General features: G+C 47.0%; 1 protein-coding gene across 1 annotated transcript in view; it reads left to right on the plus strand.

Moving 5' to 3' along the window:
- Positions 1 to 5660: 5660 nt before the first annotated feature.
- The window catches only part of CDH23 (cadherin related 23), a 393436-nt gene continuing 373882 nt past the window's right edge, over positions 5661 to 25214 (plus strand). The window contains exon 1 of the mRNA XM_088792050.1: positions 5661 to 5985. The gene's annotated coding sequence lies outside the window, so the exon portion shown is untranslated. The remainder of the gene's footprint in view (positions 5986 to 25214) is intronic.

Consider the following 25214-nt stretch of genomic DNA (forward strand, 5'->3'; position numbering starts at 1 on the left):
CAGTTGGTACAAATTCATAATGAATAATCCCTCTGATGTCAAAAAAGGTTAGCAACATCATTGCAACAAGTTCGCAAACTTAATTGTGAGACTTTGTATGCTTCTCTGTGTCTTCAGCACCCAGCCCAGAGCCTGGCACACAGTGGACCCTCCAGGAATGCTTGTTAGATGAATGAACAGACACAATCCCTGTCCTTGAGGATCCTAAAAATGAATGTGTTCTCTGCGCTAAAGATAAACTGGAACCCACTGCAGAACTGTGGCCACTTCTGGAAATATCTGGACAAGATATTCTGATAGGGAAGGAGTCAGTATATCGATTTGTGTTCTTTCCTTTCTCTCTTTATTTTTTAAATTTTGGGAAGGGGGCGTTAGAGGTACTCTCCAATGCTTCTTGCACTGCAATCCCCTCTAATCGCCGGGAGATTCATCGTGTGGTCTACACCAGGAAGGGTTCTCATGGTTGCAACAGAAATGAACTCTGGCTAAGTGACATATAAAATGAATTTACTAGTTAGATGGGTGGGTGGGGGACTTAGCAGAACCAACCAGAAAGCTGAAGGACAGATCCAGAAAACAATTAAAAACCAAAGGAGGCTGGGAGCCAAGAATGTAGCTGAGAATGCAGCGCAGACAGGTCTTGAGCTGTCGGTCAGGGTTTGCTGCTTTCTAGAATTTCTAAACTATTTCTAAACTTAAGGCTCCGAGTTGAGAGTGGAGCTTCTGACTGGCTTCTGACTGTGGCCAGGAGGCAGGACACGGAGGGCCTTCACTTTTAGTTGTTATAGTGAAAGCAGGGTCTGGTCCTATCCCTTACTTCACACAGTGGGGAGCTCCCCCCAGGAGAGGAGTTTGCATGAAGCTGGGCCCTGGACAGTTAGCATCTCTATGGTTCTTTATGGTTGTCAAAGTGCTCTCACATTCCACCCCAGGAGGGAGTCTGGGCCGGCTTCATGATCTCAGTTACAGAGGTGGAAATCAAACCTCAAAGAGATTAAGCAATTTGTCCAAAACCACTTAAGGTGGTAAAAGGTGCTTCTTTATCACCCTGGTCTACCTCCCTCCGTGCTCCAGGAGCTTGGGGGAGGGGCAAATGTTTTCTAAGGAAAGGGAGACAGGGAGAACTCCTAGAGCTGTTGGTGGACAGCCCTGAAATGCTTGGAGGAATGGAAACCCCAGCCAGGAAGAAAGGCTAAACTTCCAGGGATTAATTCCCTGTTCAGAGGATGGAGGCTGAATCTGTGCTGTCTTTTTTTTCCTCCCCGAGCTCTGAGTCTCCTGCAAACATTGTCATCCTGCCTCCGGCTGCTTCTTGTGCAGGACAGAGGACTGCTATTCACCTCCAGGATCAAAAACCTCCCCTGGACTTCACGGGGTGAGCCCAGAGCATGCCTCTAGTCCCTTGCTCATGCAGCCCCTCTACCTGGAATGCCCTCCTGCTTTTGCTGCCTGTGTAACTCCTGGTCATCACAGCAAAACCCAGCTCTGAGGTCCCGTATGCAGGCAGCCTTTCTGGACTCAACTTTCTTGAGACTCCACCCACTCTCCTTCCGGCTACCTCTCACTTTGCCACACTTACCTTGCAGATTATGATTGATTCATAGGTCTGCCTCCCTCTTGAGTTGGGAGTGCCTCAAAGACAGGGGCTGCTGTTATTCCTGCCTGTGTCCCCCCAGTGTGCAGTGTTGGCTTGTTCCCCTCAGATCCATTCCTCACTCTCCTCTGCTGTGCTGGGTATCACAGCAGGGCTGACCCTGCAGGCTGCAATTCCCCAGCTCCTGGGTCTGCTGGCTTCTGGTTGGGGTCAGCCAAAGGGAGGCCCTAGTGGGAGGCCAGACGGCTAGGGAAAGGAGAAGCCGAGGTATCTCTTCTTCATACTTGGCTTTAAGCAGTGTCTCTCGCTGGAGTGGTATCTCCAGTTCCCACAGACAGGTGCACTGTGGTTCCATCTTCTGCGGCAGGACCCTGCTCCTGGTGACTCTGCTTCCTCCTTTCATCCCTCTAGCCTAGGGGTAGTACAGCCACATCTTGCTGTTGCTGAACTCTGGGTTACCGTACCATCGCCTGTTCGAATTCTCAGCTTTTTCATCACTGTGTGACCAAATTCACTTTGAATTCCATGTCTGTTACACACTCCGACTGGTTCTGTGCGCTGGTTGCACACTGAAGGACACCCCAGTTCCTATCATGGAGGTTGGCACAGGGTGGGCACTTGATAAATGCTTGTGGAATAAAAGTGGCTGCCAAAGAGGTTCTATGAACAGAAAAATGGTGCTCACCTCGGAGGAGGTGATGGTCTCCCTGAATTCCGTGCGGTTTTGTTCACATGTGAAATGATTGCAGAGTTTGGGGAAATCACAGTTTAAGAGAGATGGTGGCAAACCAGAAAAAAAAAAGGTTTCAGGATTGGAGAAACTGTGGAGAACACTTCATCTTGTACTTGCATTTAAAGAATGAGGAACACGGGGCCGGCCCGGTGGCTCAGGCGGTTAGAGCTCCATGCTCCTAACTCCGAAGGCTGTTGGTTCAATTCCCACATGGGCCAGTGGGCTCTCAACCACAAGGTTGCTGGTTCAAGTCCCGCAAGGGATGGTGGGCTGTGCCCCCTGCAACTAGAAAATGGCAACTGGACCTGGAGCTGAGCTGCACCCTCCATAACTAAGACTGAAAGGACAACAACTTGAAGCTGAACGGCACCCTCCACAACTAAGATTGAAAGGACAACAACTTGACTTGGAAAAAAGGCCTGGAAGTACACACTGTTCCCCAATAAAGTCCTGTGCCCCTTCCCCAATAAAATCTAAAAAAAAAAAAAACCCCAAAAAGTGTGAGCATTAAAAAAAAAAAAAAAAGAGGGCCGGCCCGGTGGCTCAGGCGGTTAGAGCTCCGTACTCCTGACTCCGAAGGCTGCCGGTTCGATTCCCACATGGGCCAGTGGGCTCTCAACCACAAGGTTGCCAGTTCAATTCCTCGAGTCCCGCAAGGGATGGTGGGCTCTGCCCCCTGCAACTAAGATTGAACATGGCACCTTGAGCTGAGCTGCCTCCCGGATGGCTCAGTTGGTTGGAGCGCGGGCTCTCAACCACAAGGTTGCCAGTTCAATTCCTCAAGTCCCGCAAGGGATGGTGGGCTCTGCCCCCTGCAACTAGGATTGAACACGGCACCTTGAGCTGAGCTGCCTCCCGGATGGCTCAGTTGGTTGGAGCGCGGGCTCTCAACCACAAGGTTGCCAGTTCAATTCCTCGAGTCCCGCAAGGGATGGTGGGCAGCGCCCCCTGCAACTAAAATTGAACACGGCACCTTGAGCTGAGCTGCCGCTGAGCTCCCGGATGGCTCAGTTGGTTGGAGCCTGTCCTCTCAACCACATGGTTGCCGGTTCAACTCCCGCAAGGGATGGTGGGCTGTGCCCCCTGCAACTAGAAAAAACGGCAACTGGACCTGGAGCTGAGCTGTGCCCTCCACAACTAAGACTGAAAGAACAACAACTTGAAGCTGAACAGAACCCCCCACAACTAAGATTGAAAGGACAACAATTTGACCATTGTTCCCCAATAAAAGTCCTGTTCCCCTTCCCCAATAAAAAAAAAAAAAATATTAAAAAAAAAAAAAAAAGAAGTACAAATTGGTAGTTACAAAATAGTCACAGGGTGAAAAAAAAGAAAAAAAAAAAAAAAAAAAAGAAAAGAATGAGGAACACGAGGCCAAGAGAGTGTCCAGCCCCAAACTATCCAGCTAGAGAGCAGTCGAGTATTCAGAACCCAGACCCCTCACTCCTGGCTCCATCACCTTGTGTAAAAGCATGACTACCTGAGACCTACCTGTCACACCATATCTCTAGCCATCATGACTGACTTTCCCCTGAAGTGCACGTTCCCTGCCCTTTACCCCAAACCCCAGACTCACGTGTCCAATGAGCTGCTTGACATCTGTACTCAGTCATCACACAGGCCTCTCACACTCAATATGTGCCAAGGGAACTCTTGCTCTTCTCCCCATGGGGACCCTCCTCCCTTGATCCATCTCAGGGAACAGCACCCTCCCTGTCCATCTACTTCCAAAAGCCAGAAACCTGGGGGTCTCCTTGACACTTCTATCTTACCCCACCATCAGTAGATTTTAGTCTACTCTCTCCATTGTTCATCCTTCAGATCTCAGATCTTACCTCCTCCAAGAAGTCTTCCCTGATCCCCTGGGCAGGTGCCATTAAAGACTTTTCTTCTTAGTATTGATCCGGCTGTAGTTTCACCTGTTTATGTGTTTATTGACTAATGTCTGGTTCCATTAAGAGGAGTTCTACGAGGCACAAGGACCAAGCCTGTTTTCTTCCCCTTCATGTTCCCAGAACCTATTTCAGGTAACTAGCATATAGTAGCAACTATGAATGAATGAATGAATGAATGAATGAATGAATGAATGAATGAATGAATGAATGAATGAATGGTAGAGAAGTGGAACTTTGAATTTGGGCCACACAGGCAAGTCATTCACCTTCCCAAAGCCTTGTTCTCTTACGGGATAATGCCAGGACCTACCAGAAAAACTGTATTGAGGATAGAATGAGTTGAGGCGGTAAAAGTCTCAGCCCAGAGCTTGGCTCCTACTGTTAGTATGCTGACTGCAACAGTGACGGAGGTGAGAACTAGTTAAAAGAACTCAGAATGTTTAGCCTGAGGGAGTCAAGATCAGGGAGCAACCCTCTTCTACACCCTATATACGCACTCCTCTTGAATCCAGCTCTCTGGAAAAGTCGTGAAGTCTCCATCCCTAGAGCTGTGCAAAGAGAAGCTGGGAGACCATTACTCAAGGTGCTGCAGAAAGGTCTCCTGTATGGGTGAGAGTGCTCAGGTGACCTCAAGGGTCTCTTCCAATACAGGGTCCCTCATTTGTAAGCACTTGGGGGCATTTTGAGCTCGACTGAGGGAGAGGGAGCAGGTGGGAGCGCACGAGTAGGTTGGGCAAAGGCAGCTGTTTGAGGGAAGCGCGGCCCAGCAGCCCCAAGGACTAGAGGGACCTAACCCCACTCGGCGCTCAGCGACTCTGGGAGCAGAGAGGGGGCGCTTAAAGCCAACAGATGGCGCAGGCTCACCTAGGACAAGCGCCTGCTTGCTGGTCCCGGCTTCCCGGGAGCGTTTCCTCGTTCCGCCAGAGGCGCCGAGCGGGCAGGAGGCTGGCCGGGCCCCTACCCCTCTGCGTGCCCCTCTCCGGGACCGCGGGCGGCCCTGCGGAGCACGGCTCCAGCAGGCACCTGGGGCCGGTTCCGCGGGCTTCCTCCTTGCCCCTTAGGGGGATTCTTCGAGTTGCCACAGCAGCCGGTGCCATGACATCGGCAGAGGGCAGCTTCGCCAGCACTGAAATATTCATGCCCTGAGCGCCTGGCCCAGCTCCGCGCCTCTCCCGGGGGTCCGCACGGGGTCAGGGCAGGGGGAGAGGGCGCGGGGATCCTGGCAGCCCATTTTGTAGAGGGGTGGGCGGCAAGGCGCGACCCGGCGGGTGGGGGCTGGGAGAGGCAGGAGGTGAGGGAGGGAGCATTAGGAGGCGGGGTCTGGGTGGCGGGGGCGAGCGGGGCGGAGGAAGCGAGGGAAAGTTGATCGTGCACTTGAGCGGCGGCGGCGGCGGCTCAGGAGAACTGCGCGCGGCTGCCGGCGCGATGCTCAGCGAGAAGACGCGTCCGACGGCAGCCGGGCGCTGAGGCGGGCGCTGAGCCGGGCGGGGCGGGGCGGGGCGGGCAGGCCCGGGGCATGGAGAGTGGGGGTGCAGAGCCTCGGGACGTTTGGGGCGCGCCTCGCCCAATTGAAGTTGCAGCCGGCCAGCGACTAGCGGCCAGCGGACGGCCCAAGGGGACGCCGGAGCGGCCGATGCGCCGCTGATGAGCCTTCGAGCCCGCAGCGAGACGTGGCGGTGGCCAGCACCCGAGCAGGCGGCCCGTAGGGACAGATCCGGCGGAGAGCAGAGCCCAAGGCGCGGCGCAGCGCCTCTCCGCACACGGTACCGAGAGCCGCGCACCGCCCTTTCCCTCCCCGCTTCCCTCGCCTTCACCGCGCCTTTCTCCCGCCACGAGGCGGGAAAGTTGGACCCTTGGGGTCGCGACCGGGGCCGCCGAACCACTTGTTCCCGGCGCGGCCATCGCCCGCGGCGGCAGGCGCTTGGGGCTTCCATCCATCCCCGGCCCCTGGCCTGGGTGATGCGTGCGGTTTGGAGCCCGCGGCTAAATGCGCGGCAACTTTGATTCCAGGGAACTCGAATTCCCTCTGCATTGGCCTTGGAAGGACAGGCGCTCCACTCCCCATCCCAGGTCCCGGACCCACGAACACTCAGGTGTTTTGTTCTTGGCGCCTGAGAGAGGCTCTGGGTCTGGGATGGGGAGACTTACGGGGGGTAAAGACGGCGCTGGGAACCAATCCCGTCCCCTTCTGCGCGCTGGATCCCCATTTGGGCAGTGGAATGGGGTGGGTCGCACCTCCGCCGCGGGTGAGCAATGGCGCTGGAGGGACCTAAAGTCACGTAGCTCTCTCCTACCCTCCTCACCTGTCAGTGCCCACGAGAGACCGATCCCAGAGGACTCCCACAACCTCTCCAAATCCGGACCAGCTATGGGAAGACGCACCCCTCGCGGAGCAGGAAGCCTCGTTCGGCTTGCGCTCCGCCTTCCCAGTCCCCTTGCAGGCCTGCCACGAGTGGTGCCGGCCGTCCCGGGGGCCTGCTCTCAGGAGCTCTGCCCCTCGTCTCCCCTGTAGGTCAGCCTGGGATGTGTGCAGAACCCGCGCGTTCCAAAGTGGTGGCGGCACTAGCCGCTGGGCATTTGGTGCCTTGCTTTCTCAGGGCGGGCACCTGGAGCCGCTGCCTCTGTGCCGCGAGTGGAAATCAGGTGCACTCGTCGCTGGCCGCGGGCCCACTGCGACCCCATCGCTCAGCCCTAGCGCTGTCACCAACCCACTGACAGGAAATTAGCCTTTCCTAGGTAGTACCACACTCCTACTCTCCTCAGTAATTCAGAAAGCAGCGCCAGCCTCTTCGATGTACTTTGCCCTCTCAGACCAGAGCAGGCATTGACCCTTGGCTTTCAGCTGCTTATCAAGCGCCCCCACCCCAATTTGGATTTTGAAATAAGCTGGAGAGGCACATGAGAATTATGTGTGTGCACACGCGTGTGTAAATGTGTTTGTGTCTGTGTGTGTTGGGTGGAGTCAAACCCTTGCACAGGGAAGAATTAGGCTGGGCTTGAAGAGCCTGGTTGGGGCCAGGTGTGAAGTGCTGATGAGTCAGCCCTCTTTGGGGAGAGCTGGCTTGGAGTTAATGTTTGGTTCGTAGTGCAGGGGTTGGCTCACTGTGGTCAGCACCCATGGTGGTGGGGACCAGATGTCACTGCCCAAGCGGGGTTGGAAAGGGTCCCCTTCACTGGGGGAATAGGAATGCATGCTGCTGTTTCCCCAGAGCTGGGGAGGGTCAGAAGGCAGAGTGCCTTCTGGCAGAGAGCGAGAGTATCCCGTGCCCTGTAAAGGTGGCACTGTAGAAGTGACTGGTGTGAACCCAGAGGCCTGCTATGTGTGGTTGAGGGGAGCAATGAGGGGGTGGGAGCCCCAGAGCTGGCATTCTGGTCCCCATACATGTGTGTCTTGGCCTTCTTGACCCCCAAACAGCTGGGCTCCTCACGGCTGCTTACAAAGGCCTTGATCTGAGGGATATGTTGGCAGATGGTCCTGGTTGCCCTCCCACAAAGCTCCCCCACCCAACAAGCTACCTTACAAGCAATTTCACCATTTGAGGTTCATTTCTTGGAGCTTACTATTTTAAAGGGCACCTTTCTGAAGTCCTAATTTAAAATGCACATACTTCTGGAAGGTGAAGGTCTGGTGGAGCCTGGCTGCTCTGAGTGTGGCCCGGGGGCGTGCAGCATTATCAGCACCCAGGACGGGGTTGGAAATGGGACGGGGTTGGAAAGGCAGACTCTCTTGTCCCGCCCCAGACCTCTTCACTCAGAATCTGTGTTCAATAAGATCCTTGTGTAATTTGTTTGCTCAGTGAAGTTTGGGAAGTCCTGGTTCACAGTACTTTCTAGGGAATGAGCATTTCACAGCTTCTTGGTGCGGAAAGAGTGTGGAATAGGGCCGTGGATAAGAATGGAGGGATGAGAACGAGACTGGAGCTTCTTTTTCTGGACACTAATACTAGGGTAGGTGTAACAGTCCACTGTGGTCAATCCTTGCAGCTATCCCCTGCTAATGACTGCCAGGAGGCATTTGTGTTTGAGGGACCTTTAAACAGATTCAGATAGCAGCTCAGCTTTCTGTGCAATTAAAACATTGTATGTGCTGCATGTGGGCCAGTAGGAAGTGGGCAGAAGAGGAAGGGTTTCCGGGAAGGTGGATATGCTGCTCTGCCTCCAGGAGGCCTGGGGCTGAGTAGATGCTGTCCCTCAAGGGGAAGGAATTCAGTAACTGTCCTCCACTTCCCTGTCCCTCTCAGGTGGATGGAATGACCCACTGCTAACACCTCTCAGTGGCCATAGGACAGGGGGAACTGCATAAATGCTAACTTTCGGGAGCCTATGTAGGGGAGGATCTTACCCAGCCCCACTCTTACCTGCCAGCTGGCTGGCCACCCACTTCTGTCCTGGGGCCAGGGAGGCCCCCAACCCTAAGACATGAGGATGATGCCAAGGCAGGTCACTTCCTGGTCCTCTGGGGAATAATGGCAACCCCGAAGCCCTCAAGGTTGGGGACCTGAAGGCCTTTGGAAGGATTTGGATCAGAGATCTGGTGGGGCCAATGGTGTCACAGATGAAAGTCATGGCCTGACTCATGCCTCCCAGCCCTGCCAAAAGGTGACTGTACTTCGTCTAGCCTGGCCTCCTTGCCAGGAAGAGGGACAATCCCACTAGAGTACAGAGTGGGAGCTGTGGGGGCCATGGATTAGCATGGTCATGGGCCTTATAAACAGATGCTAATGTGAAAGCATTCCTTCATCAATGAGTTAAAACTAATACATGCCTTGATTTTCTTGAAACCTCACTTTGAAACAAAAAATTCAGTATTTTAAAATGTAAAGACGGTTTTTAAAATTAACTTAATTGCCTTTGAACTCATTGGTTTCAAAGTCAGTTTAGAGTGTTGCTTTTTTTTTTTTTAATTCTTTTTTTTTTTTAAGGCGGGCTCATCTCACAGTGGCCCATGCGGAGATCGAACCGGTAATCTTGGTGTTATTAACACCATGCTCTAACTGAGCTAACCGGCCACCCCAAAATTTATTTCTTTTTATTTCGAGCCTTGATTTGAGTTTTTCTTGGCACTGGTACAATCCTATTTGTCCATTACTACATGAGCAAGGTCATTCACAAGCTGGGCCGTGCTGGATGGGTTATTTCAGGATGGAAGTATTTTGCCTCCAGTAGAAAAGAAGTGGGGATCAGAACAGGTCCTTCTGTGCCCAGCTTCATGCACGTATGTGGGTAATACTGACACTGCCTAGGAGTCACTAACTCCCGGAAGCCTTCACTGACTCCTGGGGTGGGTGGACGAGGTGGTTGCCTCTCCAGCCTGTCTCTCCCTCCCTCCCTCCCTCTCTCCCTCCCTCCCTCCCTCCCTCCCTCCTTCCCTCCCTCCCTCCCTCCTTCAGTGTTCTTCCAGGGTGCTTTTTACTCCTCTGCAGTGGTCTGACACCTCATCTAGACAGTGAGCTCCTTTAGCACAAGCTGTATGTTACTTCTTCTTTTATCCTCAGTGCCTGCCACCCTGGTGGAGTGAGTGCTCAATAACTGTTCATTGACGGAATGGGCTATTGCCAGGTGACTGTTCCACTACCTTCTCTAGCCCCATCATTAACTGGTCGTGACTACACCAGGCATTTGGTGTGCTTATAGTCAGTTTTAACTGTTCATGTTGGTTCCTTTCAAGACTGGCCAGCTGATGCCCATCTTGCCATATTCTAGGCTCTTGCAATAGAGGTTTCAGCCTCACATGCCTGGGAGGCAGAGCAAAGAGTAGAGCAGGGCCAGATGTAAGACAATAGAGAGTGGTGGGGACTACAGAGAACTGAATCGTGCAGGCCCTGTAGAAAATGGGTAACGGAAGGCAAAACCCATCTATGTGACAAAAGTCAGAAGAATGGTTACTCCAGGGTGTAATGACTGTGGCTCTGGGTGCTTCTGGAATGCTGGAAATTTATCTTGATCTGAATATCTATCACAGTGGTGAGTGATCATTTGTGCAGAAGGAATTCTGAAAAATTAAAGGATTATGGGCCATATTTATTTTGTTCAATGTGAAAATAGCTTTATTGAATCCCATAGGGAGGAAAATGCATATTCTTACCAATGTTATTGGCTAGAATGGTATCAGTGAGAAACCTGGCGTATTTAAGAAGTAGCCACATGGAGACAGCTTTCTAGTCTTTCACTGTGAAATTTAATCTGGCTCTGTCCTGGGGAGTGAGGCGGGCCGCAGCCGCTTCTCCTTGCTGGGCTGTGGATTTGGGTCTCAGGATTCGTCCTTCTGGGGTTCTGTCTCACCCTGGCAGTGAAAGTCTGCATGGCTCAGTGTATTGCCAAGGGGAATGGGAATATCAAAACTCTGTCCTCAGCCTCAGGGGCCTCAGGCTATGTCACCAAGGATGACACAGCAGGCTCACATTTAGCATTCATATTTTTTATATTTCCTTTCCATAGTCCAAAGCCCCACACAACTGTTGGTTACTATTATTATCATAAACCCATTCCCTTTGTGATTTTTGTAAGGCAGCTTGTAGGCAGGCAGAGCTGGCACTGAACACCAGGTCTTCCACTCTTGAGCTCTGAAGCCTTGGTCTGGCATGTAACCTTGCCCAGGCCTTAGTTTTCTCATCTGTTAAATGGGTATAATTTTCCAATTAACTTATAGGCTTGCTATGAGAATTGATAAGATGAAAACTGTGTAGAAAGCCCGTTGTGCAGTGCCTGGCACACAGTACATATGTAAAATATAGTAGCCTTTATTATTCTCACTTTTGATTTCGTCATGTATTAGATTTTGAGAGCTTGACAGTCTATGAGTTCGTAAATTGAATTCTGCCTGAAGATGTCTATGCGGTTGTGGTTTTCCATTTTGAATGTTACTAGCAACATTAAAAAAAAAATACCCCAGCATTTTTGTCTAAAAACCTACATTTCTGACATCTCAGACTAGAACTGGCAACTGTAGGTCGATGTTCCCCTTGGCAGTTGTTGGTTGGGGCTGAGCTGCAACTGTCTCTTTTATTTATTTGTATTTGTATTTTAAAAATTCGAGGATTACATACATACAATAAGGTAAATAGATCTTAAATGAAAGTGGTGAATGTTTACACACACACACACACACACACACACACACACACACACACATCGTGTAACCACACCTGGATTGAGATGCATTCGTGCCTGGCTTCCTTCTTCCCCCTCCCAGGCAGTGTTATCTCACCCCAGAAGGAACCACTATTGACTTCACTCTGACTGTCACACGTCTGAGTTTTGCCTGCAGTCCTTCTAGATTTAGGGGTACCTATAGCCTTCCGTTCTCCCCAGTCTCCACCATTCCCTGTTGTTTCTCATTTGACCCCGCTTAACTTGTGTGTACTACATTCTGGCCCCTTTAGTCCTTTGAGTTTGTGACCACTATTCCAAGGACTGAAAGGGTCCTTAGAGACTGGCTAGACCTACCATATTACAGGTGGGGAAACTGAGGCTCAGAATCCGGGAGTGGGCTTGTTCTAGACCCTGTCCTTGGGTGAGGAAGGACTGGTGGTGGCCAATCAAGGGCAGAGCCCGGCTACTCCCACCCCGGCATGAGGTGTGTTGAGGAGGCCAGGCAGGCTTTGTCTCCTGGACCCAGCAACCCAGGGCTGCAATCAGTCACCCAGATCCTCCCACTGGCTGATCAGCCTAAGAGGGACGGAGTCTTTTCCGGCCCATGCCTTCCTGGAGATGCATCTTCCCCAAGGCAGGCTGTTAACGGCATGGCTTTCCTCTTTAAAGGCGATTCTCCATTTGGAGAGGACCTAAGATGCCATTTGTGACAAGGGCTCTGTGTACCACCTTGATTGTGTCTGTTTCTGAAAGAAGGCTGTAATTTGGGAGCCACTGAAAGCGAGAGAGGGAGGGAGGAAAGTAGAGGAGAGGGCAAGAGAGAGAGGGAGTAAAGGGAGAGAAAACAAAAGGGGTGGCTGGGACCATGTCTGGGCATCCATTTGTATCACTGGTCTTGTCCCCAAGAAATGTTGGCTTTTCTTGGCTTCCCTAGGGATTGGGTCAAGGTGGAGTGGGACCCCTAAGAGTCCCCCCGAGAAAAGCTCTGCCCTGCTTTTCTTCTGTCCTTCCCTACAGAGTACAGGCACTGTCATCCTTGTCATCCTTCCCCGGGCTTCCCCACGGCTTTAACTCTTCCAGCCTTCCTCATCCCTTCTCCTGCTCAGATCTGCCCTTACCTGGGAAAGGAGGCTGATACTGACCTGTTCTCCTGGGGCCAAGAGAGCTGATGTCATCTCCAGGGAACCAGTGGTGACCGAACTCCATGACAGGCCTCCCTCTGCCCCTTCTGTGGAGGCCTGAGGCTTTATCTTAGAGGGAGACAGATAGCTGGGCTGCCGCTGGAAAACCGGCACATACCGGGCAGTGGGGCAGGAGGTCCTTCCAAACCCATCCTCCTTTGTCTTAGGGTCCCACGTCCACGGTTGGGGAGGACTTACATTCAGCCATTCAGTCAACCAGTACTGAACGTCACCTGTGAACCAGGCTGTATCTGGTAGTTGTTGGGGATTCGTGCTGAGAGTCACAGCGGTGCTCTCTAATAGGAATGTAACGCAAGCCACAAATGCAAGTCACATGCATAGTATTAAATGTTGTAGTTGCCACTTAAAAAAAGGTTAAAAGAAATAGGTGAAATTATGTCTGATCACCTACTTTAGTATATCCAACATAGTATCATTTCAACACATAATCAATGTAACAAATTATTAATGAACTATAATACATTCTTTTTTTTTGGTACTAAGTTTTCAGAATCTGGCGTGTATTATGCATTTACAGCATATCTCAGTTTGGACTCAGCACCTTTTAAATGCCCAATGGCCGCATGTGACTGGTGGCTACAGTATTGAAGTGGGGGAAATAGACAAAAGCCATTTTAAACGTTAGCAGCTAATTCAAACATTTAAAAACACCATGAGCCCAGTCAATCATTTATCAAATATTTATTGAGCCCTGACTGTGTGCCAGGCACTGCTGGAGGTCCCTGGGGTCTGTCAGTGGCTCCTGCCCTTGTGGAACTTGTAGGGAAAACTCTTCCGCAAGTTGCATTTGACAGACCCATGGATGACCAGTTTATGTGTGACTTCTGTCATAGCCTTAGAGTATCAGGGCTCATGATAATAATGAGAAACATTTATCCCGCACTTGTGTGCCAGGCCCTGGGCTTAGCCCTTCACATATACTTCCCCACTAAGTCCTGACAACAGCCCCTATGAGATAGGGACTGCTGTTGTTTGTATTTTACAGATGAGGAATCTGAGGCACAGAGAGGTTAAGCAGTTTACCCAAAGTCACAGAGCTAGCAGGTGGTGGGGTGGAATTTGAGCCAAGGACGTCTGACTCCTTTATCTTCACTCTGTTCTTCACCCTGCACTGCACTTAGGGAAAGCCAGAGCCAAATCCCTGACTAAACATATGGAAACAGCCCAGAAAGGACAGGTGACCTACCTCAGGTCTGCACAGCAGTAGCGATGGGGCTGGACTTTCAATCTAGGCCTGTCACGTGTATATAGTGCTACCTGGACTTCACCTGTGATTGCCCCAGGGCTGGAGTTAGTCATTCAGTTGCCTATGGCACCCAGATATTTAAGAGATGAGACTGGGCAGTGATTTAAACATCCATGGGAGTGAACGAGGGGACATCTCACCAGCTTAGAAGCCACAGGTCATCCACCTGGACCAGGTCGTCCCCATATGGGAAGGCTATGTAGTCCAGTGCCCTCTGCACTTGCCTGGACCTCAGGACCCCAGCAGGTCCCACAGCTCTTCCCACCTGTAAAACCAGGGGGTCGAATGCAGTGACTCCTATGATTTAATCCCAGCCCCACACCTTTTCCCCTGCTATTGGCCAGCCTGGCCGATGAACTACCTTCAGTATTTCTGGCCAGGTGACCTCAGCCTGGACTCTGGGTCCTGGCCTGAGTAACTTCAATGGATGAATACAGATTCATCTTGTAGTTTCTCATGTTGCTGTACACATGGTAACCATGCGGCAGGAAGACGTGTGAACGGTGAAGAAAGACACCTCTGACAGGCACGGGATGACTTCCGTTACAGTCCATGTGTTGGCTCAAGTGCTTTCTTTCTCTAAGCCACAGTTTTCTCATCTGTGAAATAGCGGGGAACATCCCTTCTGGTCACTCCACTTGATTCAGGGGGTTGTGGGCTCTCATGAGATATATGAAAGTGCTTGGCAAAATGTATTGTGATATATAGAAATCACAATAAGTAAGTAAATAGGTAAATTATTTATTAGTTATCACTATATGTTGTGTGTATGTATCACTATGACTTGACCTGTGCTGGATTTGCAAGATGTGTACAGATAGATATTTCAATAACATGAACATCTGCCGAGCCTAACCTGAGGGCTGTTGGAAACTGGAGCCAGCAGTATCTTTGAATGGCTTGATGACTTATGCCCACTCTATCAGTTGATATGAATCTTTTGGAGAAAGTGTACAAGTCAACAAATATTCATTAAGAACCTACTGTTTGCAGGACACTGTGCAAAGCACACTAAGGTACTGCGACAGACAAACCAGGACCCCTGTTTTCCATGAGCTGTCACACTTATGCAGAGGACCGTATATTTGGGAGAGCCAATACAGTGAGTGTGTGTGTGTGTGTGTGTGTGTGAGAGAGAGAGAGAGAGAGAGAGAGAGAGAGCCCTTAGCTCCCTTTGGAAATTTCAGTATCTCATGCCTGACTCAGCTAAGGTTTTCCTTCTTTGCTCTACCTCCCTAACCCCATCACTCTCCCCTTCCTCAAAGTGCCGTGTGACAAGTGGCATAGGGATGGCTGCACCCTAGGAAGGGGACAAGAAGGGCATGGTGTGTAAAGAGTGGGGGTTACTGCAGACTACACCCACCGTGCTTGCTTATCTGCCAAGCCTAACCTGAGGGCTGTTGGAAACTGGAGCTCAGGCCTGAAGAAGGGAGCCCATGAATAATACAGCGGGAGGGAGGCTGTTAACTAGGTGACCTCTTTGCACCTGCTTGTTTCACAGCTTCCTGGGGTAGCTGCTGTGCAGAGCCTGCCTGTCAGGAGAGGGCAGAGGAGAAAGGTTGGGTGGAGACACAGCATCTCTCTTTTCCTACCTGCTGTCTTTTCTCCTGTCTGGCTTAGAAGTTCTTTCTACTACTAACAGCTCCCTCTCCTTCTGGCTTTGACGCGGATGGCCCTGGCTGTGTGTGCGCATGCGTCCCGGCACGTGCGCATGCGTCCTGGCACGTGCGTGTACCTGTGCGCGCTCACATACAGGTGACCTGAAGCCTGTGCACCTGATGCTCCTCAGCAATGGCTGAATGTAAGGGCGGGCCGATCATGCTGTGCCCCATCGGCCTGGTTTCCAGGTGTGTTTGCTGAACTGGGACTCTGTCTCTGGCGTGGATGTGCTGTCACCTTTGCCAAGGTGGCCCCCTCTCTGGGCTACTTCTGGCCGCCATGGACAATGCAGCATCCTGGGCAGGACTCCCAAGGCTTTGGCCCACGATAAGGGGAGCGCCGTTTGATGTAAGTAGGGGACGGGTAACCCTGACTTTCTCTTCTTATGCTGTGGGGTCTGTCATTTTAAGTGTTTGTCACTGGAACCTGGCTACAACAGCTCAGACCTGGCAAAAGGAACCCCTGAACCCCTATTCCTCCTCCCTGGAAAGCAAAGAAAGTCTCTGGGCAGAGATGAGAGTGTTCAGGTCAGAGCAAAGGGAAATGAGCTTAAATTGTAGCGGCAGAACTTAAAAGCAGACCCAAGGAGAAACTGGTTATACGACGTGTCAGGTGAGGGGTGGAGGGTGTTGAGATTCTAGAATTCCTTCCCAAGAAAGTCTGGCTTCCCAAGAAAGTCTGGAAAGCTGTTTCCAGACCCCTGGCTTGGAGGTGGGAAGCAGAGGGCCCCTGGCCTGTGCCTGGGACTGGGAACAGGCCCCTCCCCCCCAGCTCCACCTCCCCTTTGGTCCTCAGTGCTGTTAGCAGGGGCCTGACCCGGGAGGAGATTCCAAGCCCTCCTCCCCAGTATTGGGAGGGGACGTCCCCCAAAACCCACACTGCGGCCTCAGCCTGCTTCCCCAGGTTAGCAGCTTAGGTCTAGTGGCTTGGGCCTGTCTGCTGCCCTCTAATCTTAGAACTGGGCCTTCACAAGGTTATACACCTCCATGCACACCTCATCTCTGTCCACAGACACATAGATGCATTGCCTGCCTGGAAGAGATGGGGAGCATGACTTCATTCGTGCCTGGTCTGGGTGGGTATAGCTGTGGCTCCATGCACAAGGTCTTATCTGTGGGTCCATCGCTTAAACAAGGGGAGTGTTTCTGTCTCTGAGCCAGGCCATCCAGGTTTGAGCCCAGCTCTTCCAATTATTAGCTGTGTGACCTTAGGCACTTTAATGAATCATTCTATTCTTCAGTTTTCTCATCTCAAAATCAGTTTGATAATAGTACCTACCTCAAAGGGTTATTGAGTAGATTAAATGAGTTATTTATTGCATGTAAAATGCTTAGAAAAAGCGCCTGCTCAACAAATGCTGTTAATTCATTATTAGTGTGCTATTGTTGTTCTCAGCTAATAGCTATTATTATGTTGCTGTTGCCCTCCACTCCTGCATTCTGGAGGCTCACAGGCTTGCAGGTTTCCTATGAGAAGGACTGTGTAGGTTCACAGGAGGTAGGGGGTAGTCTTGGAAGTCTTCCCGGAGGAAAGGTCCCCGTGCCCAGAGGCTGTGGCTTCTCTCTCTGCCCACTGGCACTGTGTTCCCATGGTAGGAGGGTAGGAAGACAGGCCAGGCAGTATGGTGGTGAGTAGCACTGATGGTGCCAATCCAACTGGGACCTTTTATCAGCTTTTTCATTGAAGTATAACACATACAGAAAAGTATGTAAATCATGTGTGTATAGTTTGAATTATGACAAAGTGACCACGCTCATGCAACCGCTACCCAAACCAAGAAAAAAAGAAATGATCAGAAATGTTATTAGTTCCCTAAGGTCACTCCTGTCCTGATTTCTAATACCATACGTTCATTTTGTCTATTTCAAACTTTATGTAATTGAATCATACAGTATGTTCCCTTTGTGATGTTTTCTTTCACTCAGCTCATTTGTAAGCTCCATCCTGTTGTATGTAGTTACACTTGTTTATTGTCGTTGCTGTATAGTATTCCATTGTGTGCATATACCACAATTTATCCATTTTACTGTTGGTGGACAGTTGGGTTGCTTCCAGTTTTTGACTATTATGGAAAAGGCTCTGATGAACATTTGTTGTGTGTTTTTTGGTGTACATACATGAATGTATAATTCTCTTATGTTTATTTGACTGTCCTGGTACCAGTACAAGCTTTATAATATAATTTACTACAGCTTTCTATGTGTAGCCTTAATATCTAGTAGCGTAAATCCACCAGCTTCATGCTTCAACACTTTTGTTTACTTTTTGCTCTTTGCTTTTCCCTTTACATTTTAGAATCCACTTTTGAAATTCCACAAAAACCTTATTGATATTTGAGACTGTATCAAACATATGTAGGTCAATTTGAGGAAAATTGACATCTTTATATTACTGAGTTTCTGACCCATGAATGAAATATACTTGTCCGTATACCTAGGTCTTATACATTTTAAGAATACTTTTTAGTTGTCTGTGTAGAGAGGTCTCACACTTCATTTTTAGATTGATTTCTATGTGTTTTATGGTTGTTGATACTATTTTAAGTGAAATTAAAAATTTTTTTTTCATTTCTAGGAGTACAACTGATTTTGAAAACATTGACCTATATCCAACAACCTTTGTTAAATTTACTTATTATTAATAGTTTGTCTATAGATTTTTTGATTTTTTTCCTACACAATCATGTTTTCTATAAATAATCATTTCATATCTTCCTTTCTAATACATATATATTTTTTCTTGCCTTATTGCAATGACTAGGACTCCCAGCATTATATTGCTAGAAGTGGCGCTTGTAGTTATCCTTATTTTTATTCTGGTATTGAGGAGAAAGCTTTCAATATGTCACCGTTAAGTGTGATGTTTGCTATAGGTGTTTTGTAGATTTTTATCAAACTAGAGTAATTTTCTTCTATTACTTTTTTTCCAAAATTGTGGTAAAATATACATAACGTAAAGTTTACCGTTTTAATCTTTTTAAGTGTACTGTCCAGTGGCGTTAAGTACATTCACAGTATTGTACAACCATCACCACTGTATGTTTCCAAACTTTTATCCTAAACAAAAACTCTGTAAACTCTGTACCCATTAAACAATAACTCCCTATTCCTTCTCCCTGGTAACCTCTATTCTATTTTCTGTCTTTATGAATTTGTCTATTTTAGGCAAATATGACTCTACTTGTATAAGTGGAGTCAGACAACATTTGTCCTTTAACGTCTGGCTTCTTTCACTTAACATGTTTTCAGGGCTCATCTATGTTTATCAGGTACCAGAATTTCATTCCTTTTTAAAGCTGAATAATATTCAGTTTTATGTATGTACCATGCTTTGTTTATCCATTCATCCGTTGATGGGTTTTGGATTGTTTCTATCTTTTGGCTATTGTGAATGTTGCTTCTATGAGCATTGGTGTCTGAGTCTCTGCTCTCAGTTCTTTTGAGTCTATTTCTAGAAGTGAAATTCCTGGATCATATGGTAATTGTACATTTAGTTTTTTGAGGAGCTATCATACTGTTTACCACAGTGCCTCCTTGATTATATATTCCCACCAGCAATGTCCAAGAGTTGCAACTTCTCCTTATCTTCACCACAATAGCTATTTAAAAAAATATAATAGGTATTCTAATGGGTATGAAGTGATATCCCATTGTGATTTTTTTAAAATAAATTTTTATTGGGGAATAGTATGTTTCTCCAGGGCCCATCAGCTCCAATTCGTTGTCCTTCAATCTAGTTGTGGAGGGTGCAGCTCAGCTCCAAGTCCAGTTGCTGTTTTTTGATCTTTAGTTGCAGGGGCGCAGCCGACCATCCCATGTGGGAATTGAACCAGCAATCTTTTGAGAGCTCAGGCTCTAACCAACTGAGCCATCTGGCCACTCCCATTGTGATTTTGATTTGCATTTCCCCAATGGCTAGTAATGTTGAGTATTTCTAGTGTTTATTGGCCATTTACACATCTTTGATGAAGACATGTTTGCTCAAGTCCTTTGCCTGTTTTTGAAGTGGGTTATGTGTTTTTTTGTTGTTGAATTGTAAGAGATTTTTTGTATGTTCTGTATATTAATCCTTATCAGACATATGATTTACAAATATTTTCTCCCATTCCATAGGTTGTCATTTCACTCTGCTGATAGGGTCCTTTGATGCACACAAATCTTTAATTTTGAGGACATCCAATTCCTCTTTTTTTAAATTAGTATTATTGCCTGTGCTTTTGGTGTCATTGCCAAATCCAATGTCATGAAGATTTCCCCCTAAGAAGTTTATAATTTTAGTTCTGATATTGAGACTTTGATCCATTTTTAGTTAATTTTTACATATGGTGTAAGGTAAGAGTCTAACTCCATGCTTTTGCATGTGGATATCCAGCTTTCCCAATACCATTTTTTGAAAAGACTGTCCTTTCCCCATTGAATGGTCTTGGCACCCTTATCAAAAATATATTAACCATATATGCAATGGTTTATTTCTGTGCATTCTTTTTTATTCATTGGTCTATATTCCTGTCCTTATGTTAGTACCACACTGTTTTGATTACTGTAGCTTTGTAGCAAGTTTTGAAATCAGGAAGTATGAATCCTCCAACTTCGTTCTTCTTTTTCATGATTGTTTTGACTATTTGGGGTCCCTTGAAATTCCATATAAATATTAGGATAGGTTTTGTTCTTTCTACAGAAACACCTTTGACATTTTGATAGGGATTGTATTAAATCTGTAGATTGCTTTAGGTAGTATTGGATCTTATTAATATTAAGTAGAGTATCATAACAATGTCAACTCTTACAATCTGTCAGCATGGATGTCTTTCCACTTATTATGTCTTCTTTAATTTTTTTCAGCAATGTTTTATAGTTTCCAGTGTACAAGTCATTTGCCTCCTCGATTGAATTTATTCCTAAGTATCTTGTTCATTTTGATGCGATCATAAATGGAATTGTTTTCTTAATTTTTTCTTCAGGTTATTCATTGCTAGTGTGTAGTCATGCAACTTATCTTGGAGGATTGATTTTTGTATCCTCAACATTGCTGACTTTTTTATTAGACCTAATAGTTTTTTTAATGGACTCTTTAGACTTTTCTACATATAAGATTATGTAATGTGTGAATGGAGATAATTTTACTTCTTCCTTACCAATTTGAATTTGGAATTTTTTGGCCTTATTATCCTAGCTAGAACTTTCAATACTATGTGGAGTGGAAGTGGTAATAATAGGCAACCTTGTTTTGTCTTTAGTCATTGAGTATGATATAAGCTATGGGTTTTTTATATATGGCCTTTTCTATTCCTTTTTGTAAGAGTTTTTATCCTATGTATATGTGGAATTTTATCATAGATATGCATGGAATGCATTTTGCATCTATTGAAATGATTTGTATAATTTTCCTTCTTTCTTCTGTTAATGTGGTGAATTACATTGATTGATTTTTCAAAAGTTAACCAACCTTGCATTCCTGAACTAAATCCAATTTTGTCATGATGTATTGTTCTTTTCATAATTCCTTAGCTGTTATCGGAATAGCTACAATAGTTTTCCTTTGATGTATTTTGCATGGTATATGTGAATTATGCTGTTTAATCTGGTGTGTAAGATTTTTTTTCATCTGTGTTCATGAAAAAGATTGATCTGTGATTTGCCTTTCTTGTGATATCCTTATCAAGTTACAGCATTAAGTTATGCTGGCCTCATAATATAAATGGGATACTTTCCTTCTCTTTCTGTTTCTCTGCAGGAGTTTGGATAAGATTTGTGTTATTTTTTTTCGTAAATGTTTAAGAGAGTTCAATAGAGAGTCACATGAGCTTATATTTCCTAGTGGGAAGGTCTTTTTATTATAATTTCAATTTCTTTAGTAGAAATAGGGCTATTTATATTTCTGTGTTTTCGTGTCTCAGTTTTGGTAAGTGGTATTTTTTTGAGGATCTTTTCCATTTAATATAAAATTTTAAATGAATTGACTTAAAGATATTCATAACATCTCCTTTATTGTCCTCTTCTAATCTTTATGCCCTATAGAATCTGTAGCAACAATTTCTTTTTCATTCATCGGTAATATGTGGCTTCTCTCATTTTGTTCTTTGTCTTGCTGATCACTGGATAGATCCATTCTTTTCGTCTTTTCAAAGAACCAAATTTTAGTCTACTGATTTTTGTCTATTATTTCGTATTTCATTAATTTCTGTTCTTATGAGGAATTTTTTAATTTCCTTCTTTCTTTGGGTTTAATTTACTTCCTAAAATACTTTTTGAGATAAGTACATAGATTATTGCTGTTTAGACTTTCTTGTTTTCTAAAATCTGAATTGAAGGCTACAAATTGTCCTCTAAGCACAAAATTTGTCTGTCACACATTTTGGTGTCATATTTTCATTATTGTATAGTTCAAAATATTTTCTAATTTCTGTTGTAGTTTCTTCTTTGGTTTATGGGTGGTGTTGTGTTTGTTTGGTTTTTTTAGAAGTACACTGCTTTGCTTCCAAACATTTGGGGTTTTCCTAATGTTTTTTGTGGTTGTTTTTGAGCTTAATCTGCTATGACCAGAGAACATACTTTGAATAATTTAAATTCTTTGAAATGTTTTGAAAATTACTTTATGGCCTAGTATGGTAGATTTTGGTAAATTATCCATTGCCTCATAAGAATAATGTTTATTCTGTTATTGTATGCAGTGTTCAGTTTTGTTGTTAAGGTCAGATAAGTATATCATTTTGATCAGATATTGATACCCTTACTGACTTCTTTTCTGCCTTTTCTATCAGTTTTTGAGGAAGGTGTGTTGAAGTTTTCCATTATGATTGTGGATTTGATTATTTCTCTTTTTTGCAGTTATAAATTCCCAACTCTTAGGAAAAGGGCATTGAAGAGCTACCCAGATTTAAAAAGTTACTTGCAGTTTTGTGTAGTTTTTTATTCTTCTAATTTTTCCCAACATTTTATCATAAAAATTTTCAAACATGCAGAAAGGTTGAAAGACTTGTACAGTGAACGCCCATATACCCACTTCCAGGGTTCTATAGTTTACGTTTTGTTGCCTTTCCTTTGTCATACGTGTATGCCCATCTATCAAACCATTTCTTTGGGGCTGCATTTCAAAGTTAGTTGTATAACATTACTTCACTTCACCCCTAAATACATTAGCACGTGTATCATTAAGTGGTCAACTTACCTAATTTTAAAATCACAGGTGGGGACCTGAGACAATTCAGGCATGAGGACGGCTGTTTAAGGGAGAATGGGCCAAGGAGGAAGATGGTGTTATCTAGAAGACCTGGGATGGTGATGGTGAGGCCGAGGGTCCTTCTGTCCTGCCAAGCTGCAGAGCGGGGGTGTCTGTCTCAGCCTCTGTTGAACCTTTTGCTCCAGCAGGTCAGGGCTGGTGCTCAGGATGGGATTGTTGAGTGAATGAATGATGTGTTGTGTTCCCAAGGGCAGGAGTTGACTGTGTGATTCTAGAGACCAGAAGCCCAAACAGAGAGTGGAAGTTCCTAGAAGGCAGTTTGGGGTCATTAAAAGAAAACATTGGACTTTCTTTCTTTGTCTTTTTTGAAATACCAAATTATCTTTTATTTATTTATTTTTGGGTGGGTAATATAGCACATGTAGAGAATTCAAGAGGCCTGCAATGCAATACAGTGAAATCTCTCTCTCTCACCTCTCTCCTCCAGCCACCTAGCTTTCCCTCCCAGGGGCAGTTTCTAGTTTCTCAGTGTCCTCTCAAATAGTTTATCCACACACATAATAACGATGACGATACTACTATTACTAACACTTATTGGGAGCTTACTGTACGTGAGCTTGTATTCCAAGTATTTGACATGTGTTACCTCATTTGATCTTTGTCACAACCCTATGAGGTGGGTGCTACTATTATCTCCACTTCAGAGATGCGGGAAACTGAGACCCAGAGAGGTTAAGTGCCTCACACAGCGACAAGGGCAGTCAGGATGTGCGTCCAGCCAGGCTGTCTGCTCTCTTGACTTCTTGCTCTGCTCCTTTCAGTGTTTCCTGGCACCAGCTCCACCAAAAGTTCCTTCCAATAACTTGGCTGTATGGCTCTTAGCAGTGCCTCAGCCTGGCTATGAGGTGGTGAGCTCCCTTTCCTGGAGGGCATTCAAGCCAAGGCCAGCCCCGCCCCCACACTCCCACCTATCCAAAGGCTTCCCCACAAGCAGCTTTGTTCATTTTCTCCCAGCTTTGTTTTCTGCTGGCCTCCTGCGTGTGGGGTCTGTCCGTCTTCTCTCCTTTTGTAGGGGCCTGACGTCCTTATCCTGCTCCCTTGAACCCCCAAAGAGGAGCCCCTTTAGTATCTTATAAGGAAGGATGAGGTCTGACCTCCCCTCCCGGTTTGCAGGAGGCCGTGGGCAGTGGGTGCCGCTCGCCACAAAGCAAGGCTGTGTCTGCCAGCAGTGGTCCTTCATGCTCCTTTCTGGGTCCCTGCCTGTCCCCATGTTTAGCCTGGCTTCTCTTACCCCTTTAATCCCCACCCCAGGCCTGGCCTGAGGAGAACCTGTATGCCTGGAGAGATGGGGGGTGGAGGGGTATATGGGAAAGAGCTGAGTAAAACTCTTCACTAGGAACAAATCTCATTTTCAAGAAAGTCTTGACAAAATGAGGCATTAAATTACAATTTTTCAGAAAGCATCGTAATTCTATTGCAGACAGCCCTTCATCATGGAATCTGAAAGCTGGGAAAATACAAAACTCATTAGATTAAAATAAACCACCTACTGCTCTAGAGAAAAGCTTATTTATCAATATCAATTTACTTATGATTACTCTGACCTGCAATTTGTTATTTTTAAGAATTATGATTTGTGTATTGCTCATACAGATGTGAAGTATTTTTTCTTAAATTGGGTATTTAAAAAAAAACGATATCTTTGTCCTTAGTAAAGGTTAGAAAGTGGTTATTGGGGAGGGGAGCAAGGGGGGTCAGAAAATAAATGAGGCTGGGATGGGGAATGGGGAGGAAGCGTGTGTGTGAGAAGCTGCGCTGAAGCAGGTCGGGACGGAGTGAACCCGAAGTCACGTGAAGCTTGGGGTCTTTAAAAGAGGATTTTGATTCGTTAAGAGGAAGGACATCCTAATTAACCAAGCTGTCCAAAAGATGGAATGTGTCCTGTGTAGGTCGTGAGCTTTCCAGCACTGGAGGTATGCAAGTTCAGGTTGAAAGTATGAGGAAGGATGCTGTAGAGTACAGCAGTGTAATGAGAAACCCACTACTGCCCTCTCCAGTCCTGGTGTTTAATTATTCTCTGAATCACACAGCCTGGGTCTGGAAGGTAGGACAGTGTGGGGCCCCCGTGCAGCAGGTAGAAGAGAGAGCCGTGGACAGGGCGTCAGAGGGCATCCACCGTGAACTCACTGGTCTGCTGCTCCTGGCTCCCAGCCAGCCTGTGTTATGTGAGGCCACAGAAAGAGCTTGGGTCCTGGAGGCAGCACCTCCTGAGTTTGAATCCTGCTGCCACCACTTTCTGCTGTGAGACCCCAGACAAGTTGTGGACCCTCCTGAACCCCAGTTTCTTCATCAGCAGAATGGGTCAGTAAGGCCCCTCGCGGGCAGGGGTGAGGGTTTATCAAGTTATATAGAAAGTCTAGCACATAGTAGGCACCCTCAACTCATGTTAACACTCTTCCCACCACCTTTCGAGACCTCAGTTTCCCTGTCTGCAAAATAGCCTGCTGAGGATGTCCATGTTTCTTCTGGATCCAGACTTCTGCTCCAGGTTTTCAGTGTTCCTTGTGTGAGGAAGGAAGGTGATTGGGGTGAGGAGCTTGTCCCCTGGGGTCTC

Source organism: Rhinolophus sinicus, chromosome 15, assembly GCF_057876585.1.
Source record: "Rhinolophus sinicus isolate RSI-liver-muscle chromosome 15, RSI-T2T, whole genome shotgun sequence".
Taxonomy (NCBI): Eukaryota; Metazoa; Chordata; class Mammalia; order Chiroptera; family Rhinolophidae; genus Rhinolophus; species Rhinolophus sinicus.